The sequence below is a fragment of the Bos grunniens genome, chromosome 27, assembly GCF_055505025.1.
Source record: "Bos grunniens cultivar Pamir isolate PY7600 chromosome 27, Bosgru_T2T1.0, whole genome shotgun sequence".
Lineage (NCBI taxonomy): Eukaryota > Metazoa > Chordata > Mammalia > Artiodactyla > Bovidae > Bos > Bos grunniens.
Genome location: NC_141191.1, coordinates 759058 through 770065, shown reverse-complemented (window position 1 = coordinate 770065; position 11008 = coordinate 759058). Strand labels below are relative to the sequence as shown.

Genomic DNA, 11008 nt, shown 5'->3' with positions numbered 1-11008 from the left:
TAACATAAATTTAACATTTTAACCGGTTGATTGAATGACTGGGTGGCTTCTGTGGAGTCAGGCTAACAGATGGCTTTGAGGTGCCATCCGCCTTTTTCCCAGAGGAACACTCCAAAGCCTCGTGGCCTTGTAGACCTTCTTTTTTTTCTTCACTTTCCCCAGTGGCTCCAGGTCTGTGTGTCGTTTAAGAATCTCTTTATCCACTTTGTTGTTAGGTTTACGTTTTGGAAAGTTTCTCAGATGTCCCTGGGTCTTGAGAAGGCAGGCTTGGATTCCAGGTTCTCTCCTGCCGCGTGCCTGCCAGGTCGAGGTGGAGGCTGAAGGCCAGTCTGAGTTGTGGTGGTCTGTGTGGTCTTGGGGTCAGTGGACCCCTCTTCTCTGGAGGGGCATGGAGATCCTTTGTGTGGAGCCTGGAGAGACTTGACAGGGTCAGTCTTCACAGTCTCGCTCTCTTTTTAATTTATGTTTGCATTTAGTTTCTCATTTAACTGTTTTCTAGGAATTTCCAACTCCCGAAGGATACACCTACAGGGAGCAGCTTTGTAAAGCCAAAGAGGAAATCGCTCAGCTGAAAGCTGAAAGAAACAACACCAGGGTCAGTAGGGGGATTCTCACGTATTGACATTTGCCCCGCGGGGGTCACCGCTGGCCTCCGTGTGCTGTCTTTAAACTTTGTCTGATTTTCAAGTCATTTTCCACATCTTCCCGCTGAACAGACCAGGGTGGATCAGTTCTGGGTTCTCATACCTTGCTTCAAATTTCTGATGAGAGCTAATGTAATTTTAGTACATATGAGGGGGGAGTTCTCTTAACTTACATTTTTGTCCACGCTACACTTTGTGAGGGATCTTAGTTCCCCGACCAGGGGTTAAAACCCATGATCCTTGAAGAAGTGTGGAGTCTTAACTACTGGACCCCTGGGGAAGTCCACTCTAACTTTCGACGGAACTGGCAGGATTCCGACGTGCCTTAGCATGTTTCCGGCTATAGCGTGAGGCTGAGAGGAGTTATCGGCCCGGAATTCAAGCATGAGGTTGAAGGTGTTCCTTTGGCCCTGCCCTGCAGCTGCTGCTGGAGCACCTGGAGTGCCTGGTTTCGCGATATATTCCACCCGTCGGGATGACAGCAGGCAAGCGGCAGGCGCAGTCCCCAGCCGGCATGAGGAGTGAGGTGGAGGTGCTCAGGGCGCTGAAGTTGCTCTTTGAACACCACAAGGCCCTGGACGAGACGGTACCAGCCATCCGGCCGTCCTGGATTTGTACACTTGCTGCCTTGTTAGGCGGATGATGCACATATTTATGTAACTAGTTGACTTCTGAGCGTCTTGAATTCTTGTATATACATTTTTTTCTGTAAGAATTCAGAGTTTTATATGGTTAAAAAGCGTTGCCTGCATACATGCTCAGTCGTGTCCGAATCTTTGCAACCCTGTGGACTGTAGCCCACCATGCTCCTCTCTTCATGGGGCTTCCCAGTCATGAATACTGGAGTGGGTGGCCATCTTCTACTCCAGGGAATCTTCCTGGCCCAGGGATCGAACCTGCCCTCGTGCATTGGCAGGCGGATTCTTTACCACTGAGCCACCTGGGAAGCCCCCAGTTAAAAAGTATTAGTTGGCATGAATGTCTCAAAATTTATTATATTCTGTATATCAATTTGCAGTTAAAAACCGGGTAATAATTAATTTAGGAGAACATTTTGTTCTCTCAAACTTAGAATTTAAAGCTGTTAACAAGCAGATTCTCTTGATGTTAAGATCAATGAGAGACATTCAAGGTATTCTGTGACAGTATCCATGTATTAGGGTGAGTATACACTAAGAAGTGTACTAACGTATATACACACATCAACACACAGTGACTCAGCCCCTTTTATTTGAGTTGAGAGCGTGATTACGAGTAGCACTCGAAAGGTGTAGTTTGTTAGAAGAAGAATTAGGTGCCACACATAAAGAGGTAAGTTTGATCAGTCTTTGTGTAATTTCCGTGAAGGGTTTGTCATTTGAATCCTTTCATTTTAAAAAAGAATGAAGGCTGTAGTGGTGGGCATCAGATGTCATTTATCTTTCTGATTGAGGACCCGCCCACCAGGGTTATTTTAATGACTAGTAAACTAGACTTGTGGCTCAGAGTTGCAGGATCTCTTAAGTACCCCTTTGTCCAGTAGAAGACAAATTCTGACTCTAATCACCTGGTGGTATTCGGGATGGATAGCATCACCATGTATTTTCTTTTTATGTTGTGTTTTCAGTTTAGAGTTGAGTTTTCCAGGTGGAGTTTTGCTGTCTTTACTTATTTCTTAACTCTGATTCAATTTTTTTGGTTTTAGCAGATGATTCTTTCAGAGGAGAATAACCAGGAAAAGATACTAACGGACAGGGTGCTTGATGTACATCATGAGCAAGAAAACATGCCAAGCGCCAATGGAAAGGCAAGTCCTTGGTCTCGCTCTCTGTCTGGTTCTCGTCTTACCATCCAGTCTGTGCGGGGCTGTTGGGACCTCTCACCGATGCACCATGTAGGTTTGAGTGGCCACGAGGGTCCTGTGAGCTCCCAGAGCACAGAAGGCAGTTTTGACCTCACAGATTGCCCGGAAGTACTGTGTTCCCTCCCTCCCAAAACCAGGCTGTGTAAGGCTTCCTTTCCCCCTTAGAGACCCTCCGACGGCTCTCTAAGCCACAAGGAAGACATGGTTAAGAAGATGGAGCTCCAGGAAATCATAGAGAGGCAGTTGCGGGAGCAGAGCCAGATGGAGGAGCGCCTGGCAGCCCTCTCTGCCCACGTGAAACATCTGGAGGAGGACCTGGACACGGCCAGGGAGGACCTCCTCAAGTCCAAGGACATGAACAGAAAACTTGAGCGGGACATCTGCGTAGTGAGTGACTGCAGCTGTGTCTGTTGTCCTGAGGTGGAATGTGGGTTTCTTGTTCTCCCGGGGATCTCAGCCTTGGGATGGCTGCGTGAGTAAGAGCAGAGCACCGGAGAGACCACAACTGGCTGCCTCCCTGCCTCTGCATCGAGGTCTCTGGGGTAGAAGAGGCTTGGTCCAGGCGGTCCGTTGGCAGTGGACCAACGTGAGGGCAGCCCTGACGCTGTGCCGCAGCCTAGGGGTGGACTCCTCATTTCCACAAGTTCTAGGGGGCCCACTGTGTTCCTTTTTTAAAAATTCATTCATCCATTCATTCATTTATTGGCGTATAGTTGCTTTACACTGCTGTGTCAATTTCTGCTGTACAGCAAAGTGAATCAGTCATCTATCTATCTATCTATCTATTTACGTATCTGTCTCTCTTTTAGATTTCCTGCCCATTTGCTTCACCACAGAGCACTGAGCGGACTTCCCTGTGCTGTACACTAGGTCCTCACTCGTTGACTTTATGTGTAGTATCAGTGCTGTATATATGTCAACCCGAGTCTCCCGGTTCATCCCCGCCCCCCGCCCCCCGCAACTGCCTGTCGAATGTGTTCCTGATGATGCTGAAATTTGCTTCTGATTCACTCAGGCGAGTCTGGTGACACCTGTGGAGCCTGTTCTCTCGGAGAGATGGGAACATGCTGTGTGGGCTCTGCTGAGGCAGCTTGCCTGGCCATCTTCTCGAGTTTTCTGAGGTTCCGCTCCTTGAAGGGATGTGTGACAGTGATACCGGCGGTCAGACAAGTCGAGTGGTGTTTGCTCACCCTCAGATCCTCAGGCCCGAGCTGTGTAACCATGTGGAATCGTGATGTCTCTGGCGGTCATGTCTGCGGGTGTCCTGATTTATGAGAAACTCCCTAGCGGTCACTGTGAAAACAGAGAGTGCTGGGGACTCAGGCCTCTTCCTGTGAGCCTCGCCTCTCCTCTGTGCACAGACAGACAGCACCCACCCGGCCCACCCCTCCCCCGTGAGACCGTCTCAGAGAGAACCCCTCCAACATGTGGTACAGCAGGTGTACTTGTTTAGTAGCTTGGTGTGAGTAATTCTGTGTGAGAACTCAAAACAGAAATATTTGCACAGGTTTGCATAAGCTATTCACACTACTCTTTGGCAACAGGAGATTAGGTGGCACAGTTTAATACGTATAGAATTCTAGAAAATGCGTTTTCAAGACCTTTCACTTTTAAAGTTAGGACTTTGCTCTCACATTGGTTACTTAGTGACCAGGGAGGGACCTGAAGTGGATTTTGAAGTGGCGGACAGGAGTTGCACCAGCAGCAAGTTCTGGTCCTGGTTTGAGCGTTTCATCCATGTGGTGTAACTCTGCTTTTGAAGAACTAGGCTTGAGAAGGCTGCTCCCAGTTGTGTACAATTTGACTTCTGTTTCCACTCGTTAATATTCTACTTTAATTCTGAGGAAATTGCATGAGACTTTTCCAACTTTCAGTCGAGGAAACGAGCCTCAGAGCTCCCCGTTGGATCTGTTGAAGGTCCCTCCCTGTTCTGGGTCAAGCCCGCCTGTATGGTGTAGCCGACAGAGGTCCTGACTTCATGCCAGATACCTTCCCTCCTGGAATTCTTGCAATAACAGGGTAGTTTAGTATACTTTTCGTTTGCTGTTTGGGTTTATTATGTAGAAAAGAAGCTTGGTAAACCAAGTGGCTGGACAGAACGTTAAGACAGATGGGTGCCAATCGTGGCAAACGTGACCTTTGGGATAGGCGCATTTTTGCTCACGTCCGAGAAAACTGCCGTGTCTAGGACTTTTATTCTGAGGATGTTAACTTTATGTTTGATTTGAAACTTAGGACGACATCAGTAATAAACTTGAAAATGAAGTTGCAAATAAGGATTCTAGGCATCGACAGGTAATGGCTTTTATGAACCGTGTCTGACTTTTATAGTAGTGAATTACTGAGGAAGGAAGGTAAAGATCTTTTCATGTGACTCCCACATTGGAAATCAAGTCCCAGTGTAAAGTTCTTATGACCCTAAAATACTGTGTTCAAAAGTGTGGATGTACATCATGGTAAATCAGCTGTACTGGAAGGAAATACATTTTTAAAAAATTGCGGGTGACTGCAACTTACAGGTTTGAATTATTCGGGACTTGGTTTAACCATTTTGTGGAATTCCATTCCTGACTCTTTTGTTTTACTTGAAGGTGAATCTGTTGGCTTGTTAGAGTTGTTACCGAAAGAGTAGAGAGCAGCAGGGAACTTCACGGCAGCTGGCTGCCTGTTGGGAACTGGGGTCACTGTGACAAAAGGCAGGGTTAGAGCTCCGGTCTGATTAGGGTTTGTACTTCCTGTGGTGTGGTGAGCCTTACTCGCTCCTGTTCCCGAGTGGTCTCAGATAATCAGGACTTAACCAGGAAAACCAAATCTGGCTTCTCCAAAACAAAGTGAGTCAGTCTGGTGTGTGCCAAAGTGTATCATTGTCCCCACCCCAAAAATAAAATACTAGAAAGCCATTGAAAAGTATGATGGGGAATGCTAATTAAAAGCATCACGATATACAAAATAATGGCTGTAAAAGGCAGATCAGAAAATACTATGTACCATATGCTATTGTTTTCTGCGGGTTTTAAAGCATAGCATATTGTTTGTGTACGTACATAGAGGAATACGCACACAGAAAAAGTAAGAAAGCTGCTTAGAAACAAATGCTAACCTCTCAGGAACCTGAGCTTATAGATAGTTTAATTTTTTTTTGTTTTTTAAAAAAGAATCTGTCTAAATGTTCTACATTGAAAGTTTTTCAGTGTAAGAAGATCTGTTAAAAGAATAATCGTGCATTTACAAATACTAGTTGACTGGCATTTCACCAGGCATGCTCTTATCAGGTCTGTATTTCAGAGGAGATGAAAGCCATATTTTGGCTTACACGCCCGTAGCCATCTGGGGTCGGTAGGGTTCCCTCTAAATGATGATTCTGGTGATATTTTAAGAAGGGTCTGTAGTGAACCCTTCTTCCCGTAACTTGTCGATAAGAATGAATAAGATTCTACAGATCTTCTTTAATATAGAAGAACTTTTTTTTCTTTTTTTAAGATGTCCTTGGGGAATGTTTAGGAAAAGCAAATACTCTGGCAGGAGGCATTCTGCTCACTGAGACCAAGCCCAGGAACACTGAGAGAAAATTTATCCTGAGGGAGCTTCCGAAACAGAATGAATCCACTAGACACGTGCATTTAGGTTTTGTCTCAGCTTACTTAAAGCGACAGTGGCTACACCTCTCGGCCTGTGTTGATCCTCTGCTCTCCCTTTGTAGACAGAGGATAAGAACCGCCAGTTGCAGGAGCGCCTGGAGCTGGTAGAGAAGCTGCAGCAGAGACTGCGGAGGGCAGAGACGCTGCCCGAGGTGGAGGTGGAGCAGGCGCAGAGGGTGGCCTCGCTCTCCAAGGTGCTGCTCTGGGTCCCTGGGGGGCGGGCACAGGGAGGGCCTGTTCCCCTGCTCTCCCACCGCGCCCCTGCCCGTGCTGCTCAGTCCACACAGGAGCGCAGACATGGGGGTCGTGCTGCCCGTCTGAGATGGGAGCGCTCCCTGAGTGTCAGGCACGCCCCACTTCTGCATCATCCCTACGTTAATTTCCCTCCAGTTTTGTCCCAAGTTGTGTGTGCGCCTAGGACGCTTCAGCTCCGAGTCACTGCTGCTCAGAGTTCAGTCAGCCACTCAAAGCCTAGCAGGATAGAGACCTAGAAAAATCCCATTCTCGTTTAAGAGATGGCCAAAATAGCTCTGTAATGAACACAGTTTTAAGTTGTTATCCATACACTTGTTAAAGAAGTCCCAGCAGGGCACGTGCAGACCCGAGGCCCCACTCCCCACTCGCCGTCCCCAGAAGCCCGTGGGTGAGAGGCCATGTCCTTGGGATGTGGCGCTGCTGGGGGCACCGACCCCATTGCCAGCCAGCCAGCCACCCTGTCCTTCTGACGGGAAAGGTGTTGCCCTGCGCTGCCAGTGGGCACTGGCTGAACATAGAGAGTCGGGCCGGGTCTGTGCTGACGTGGCTGTCGGAAGCCTTGCCAGGAGCTCAGTGAGTGCCCGAGGGGCCATCACGTCGCAGGAGGCCGCCGGTGTCCGGTGCTCACAGACCCTCCCAGAGCAGGGTCACTAACAGCCGCCAGGGGGCACCCTTCTGCCTGTGATCTTCCTCTCCAGGCTTGGTTTCTCCTCTCCCCTGGCATCTCTGCTGTCCATCCCCAGTCGGCCTTGTAGTCCGACCTTTTGTCTTCCGGAAGCTCTACCACTCAGGAGGCTAAACGGTTCGAACTTCCTTCCCAGCTTAGGAAGGTAGAACGTGTGCCTCGGGTTTGCCGCTGTGTGCTGCCCACGCGGGCTCGCCACAGGCAGTCAGAGGAGGGAGTGCAGCGGCCGTGGGTGTGGGGCCTGGGGCACGGGGAGCACGTCTCCTCTCACGAGCTGGTCACCAGCATCCTCCGTGAGCCATGTGTCACACACGAAGCCGCGCAGGCTGTGTGAGCAGGCATGCGGGCATGCCCCCGGCGAACCCAGGGCCCGTGGTTCGCACAGAGCATGGCCCGCTTGCCGCCCCTGCGATCACAGCCCGCGTGCTGTCAGGACAGGGTTGTTGTGAGCGGAGCTGACGCTGTTCTTGGCCGACAGGCAGGAGAGAGAGACACAGCAGCATCGAGGATAGGCTGTGCCAGATGGAGGCCCAACTGGAGGCAAAGAACAAGGAGCTGCAGCGGGTGCCTGTGCTGACAGGGAGGCGGCGTCTGGGCAGGAGACATGGCTTGGGCAGGGGCCAGCACTGCCTTTCTCCACCAGTCCCGTCTCTGGCATCGAGTGTGTGCCTGTGTGGCCCCATCTGCTGATCCGGGCACCCACCTCCTTGGGAGCAGGGCCAGAGGTGGTCGCCCATAGGCAGTGGGTAGGAGCCAGGGCTTCCCCACATTCAAAGAGGCTGCTTGTTGCTCTGACCAGCCAGTCCGGGGAGCTGCTTGGGATACAGGTGGACCTCCCAACTGCCCCTCAGACAAACCTAGGGGTGCCAGCCTGGGGCCCATGAAACTGAAGGCATGGCACCCAGGTGTGGAGCCTGCTTGCCTCGGACGTGGCGCTGGAGTCCCACATGCCAAACCGCTGGTCCAGACACGGTGTGTGTGTAGGATGGCTGCCTCTAGACAGGAGAACCGCAGTTGCGCTGCAACAGAAGGCACGTCAGGAAAGGGTGATGGTGGAGGCTCACATCACCGAGTCCTGAGAGAGGTTTCCTGGAAAGGTTGGCCACACGGCAATACAGACCATCCAGGAAATGGAGTGGGGATCCCGGGTCCAGCCTCACGTGTCAGTACTGTCCCCACCATACCTGTGTTCTTGGGCCTGGACTGCAGAGCCTCACAGGCGGACTTCCAGGGGGCAGTGGTTCTGACTCCCATCGTGAGACCCGCAGTGAGGCGCCCTCCCCGCTTAGGCAGAGAGCTCAATATCTCCCGATCAGGGGTGCACTTCTTACTTTCATAACTGCTGCTCAGAGGCTGTTGAGATCGGGATGCTGTTTATGACTAGACTAAGCCAATTCAAAGTCAACTTTTGTTTTGCTTTAAAAATCTTTGAATGCCGATGCCTTATTGTGGAAGCTGTGACAGATTTTGTTTCCTTGGGCTCAAAAATCACTGCAGACGGTGACTGCAGCCATGAGATTAAAAAATGCTTGCTCCTTGGAAAGCTATGACAAACATAGACAGCATATTGAAAAGTAGAGACATCACTTTGCCGACAAACCATATATGACAAACCATATACTCAAAACTATGGTTTTTCCGGTAGTAACGTATGGGTGTGAGAGTTGGACCATAAAGAAGGCTGAGCACTGAAGAATTGATGCTTTCGAATTGTGTTGCTGGAGAAGACTCTGCTTTAACAGAAAATAAACTTTTTAAATGTATTACGATGGAGAATTGCAAACATGCACAAAAGTGGATGGAGTAGTATAATAAATACCCATGACCCGTCCCGTCAATTAGTCTCAGCAATTTCTCATACAGAGCCAATCTCAAATAGATCATTCTTTTGTCTTCTCTCCATTTTTTTTTTTAATACAGTAGGTCCTAAAACAGCTTTTTAAACCTTGAAATTGATGCTCATCTTACAAAACACAGACTTGGCAACTTTGTTATTGCATTTAAAAATTGCTTGAGGTAATTATTTCCAGTTTTTTAATATGAATTTTCATATTGGAAAAGACCCTGATGCTGGGAAAGATTGAAGTCAGGAAGAGAGTGGATGACAGAGGATGAGATGGTTGGACGGCATCACCAACTCAGTGGACATGAGTTTGAGCAGATGCTTAGCAGAAGTCGAGTTCCATTTTCCTTATGGCTAATCCACTGCTATAACACGTATAGCACTTCTGGTTTTGAACACTGAATGTGTTTGCATTATAGATGGATTTAGAGTGTGTGGCTGTTGTGTGTGGTTCAGAATTCTGAGTAGTCCTTTCAGGCATCACCCAAAAGCTCAGACAAAGCGTGAGCCATTCACGTGGACTGTGCTGTGCGTCAGAAAGATAATACGAGCCACCTACACAATCTAAAATTTCCTAAAAACCAACGGGCTACTCGACGTCCTTCTTTCACCATGAGTCTTGAAATCCTCTGTGTGATTTCCACATCGGGCTTTGCACCAGCCTGTCTCACGTGCTCAGGGGCTGCACGAGGCGAGTGACTGCTGTGGCCGACAGCACAGAGCTTCCAGGTTGAGTTGAGTGACTCACAAACTTGGCCCGTTTGACTTGTTTTACCCCATGAGCAAGTGAAGTGGGCTGTAGAGGAATGAATGTGAGGAATGCAGGTGAGCTCCATGGAGACAGTTTAAAGCAGTGAGAGGAGGGAGGGCAATAGAGTGAGTCGTGTCCCCCTGACCCGAAACCCCCGCCTGAAGTCTAGCTTCTCTCTACAGACTTCATCGTTGTTAATGGCTTGCCATGTTTCCTCCAGAGAAACCTTTTCTACACCTGAGATGGAACTTCCTCCTCATTATGGTTTATAAGGGTTAATATTGTTCTGAGTGTTTCTATTTGCTAGGGACTCTTAGAGAACATTTTCTCAGAATTACAATGTTGGGAGTTGATACCTACTGATGTAACCTGTTCTGCACATTTTGGTGCAAGTCACTTTACATCCAGAAAGCAAGCGGTGCAGGCTGTGTCATTTACTGTTTCGTAGGACCAGCTGATTCTAAACCTGGAAACCCTGAGAGCCGAAGTGGACCAGACGAGACTGCGAGGGGCTCCCTTCCACCACAGGTAGGCTGCTCCCCCGGGCAGCTCCCCTCAGCGCTGTCGAGTGTGACAGTCTGGTCTGTGGGCCTGTCTGGTGTGTGGACAGTATGACTGGGTGTTGCTCATGGTCGCACCTCAAGGAGCCTGTAGCTTCGTGGCCAGCGAGAGGGAAGAGACAAGCATCGTTCCTTAGGGTCAAACTTGGTACCACGGAGTGGTCGTCACAGGATTGACAACACTCAAAACCACAGGCAGAGGTTTGGAAGTAGGGGGCCGACCAGTTGGTATTTGGGCGTATTCATCTGAGGGGCCTGACAGACTGTGACGCTGACGTTTCTCAAGAGTTGCAGAAGGTTAATGACCTGTAGTCTTTTGACTGCGGTGGGAGGAATCACCTGGCTTGTGAATGAGGAGAGCAGATTACTGAGCATCCTGATTTTTTCTTCCTCGTTGTTATAGGGGCGGTAATTCTTATTAAGTATTTAAATGTTTCTTTGTCTTCTTCACGGAAAATGGTCACAAGTGAGAGATAAACTTTAGCAAAGGTTATTAAATGCTTACTGGTGACATTCATTCATCTGTAGGAAATGGACTACTGCTTGAATCCTGACTTAGGAGACAGTTTGGAGCCCATACGCATATTTCTGTGTTTGAGTGCTTAGGGGATCCTCGCAGTCCAGAGCCCCCACCCAGCTTTCTTCTAGAGAAAAGGAGATGTCATTTGAGACAAAGGCAGAGCCAGAAACTGGTCCTGTGTCTGAAACCATGGTGGGTGGAGTTCAAGGAGAGCACGTGCCCTACAGAGCAGGAGGGGACGTGGCCGGACTTGGTGGCAGAGCTCCTCC

The 11008-nt window shown here is 49.1% G+C and overlaps 1 long non-coding RNA gene and 1 pseudogene across 1 annotated transcript; one reads left to right on the top strand and one right to left on the bottom strand.

Moving 5' to 3' along the window:
* Positions 1-2326: 2326 nt before the first annotated feature.
* LOC147343349 (uncharacterized) lies at positions 2327-2685 on the top strand. Its single transcript, XR_015156050.1, has 2 exons — positions 2327-2430; positions 2653-2685. It is a non-coding gene; the product is annotated as an uncharacterized LOC147343349 (long non-coding RNA).
* A 3792-nt stretch (positions 2686-6477) lies between these two features.
* On the bottom strand, positions 6478-8319 carry LOC147343348 (uncharacterized; annotated as a pseudogene).
* Between the last annotated feature and the right edge of the window lie 2689 nt (positions 8320-11008).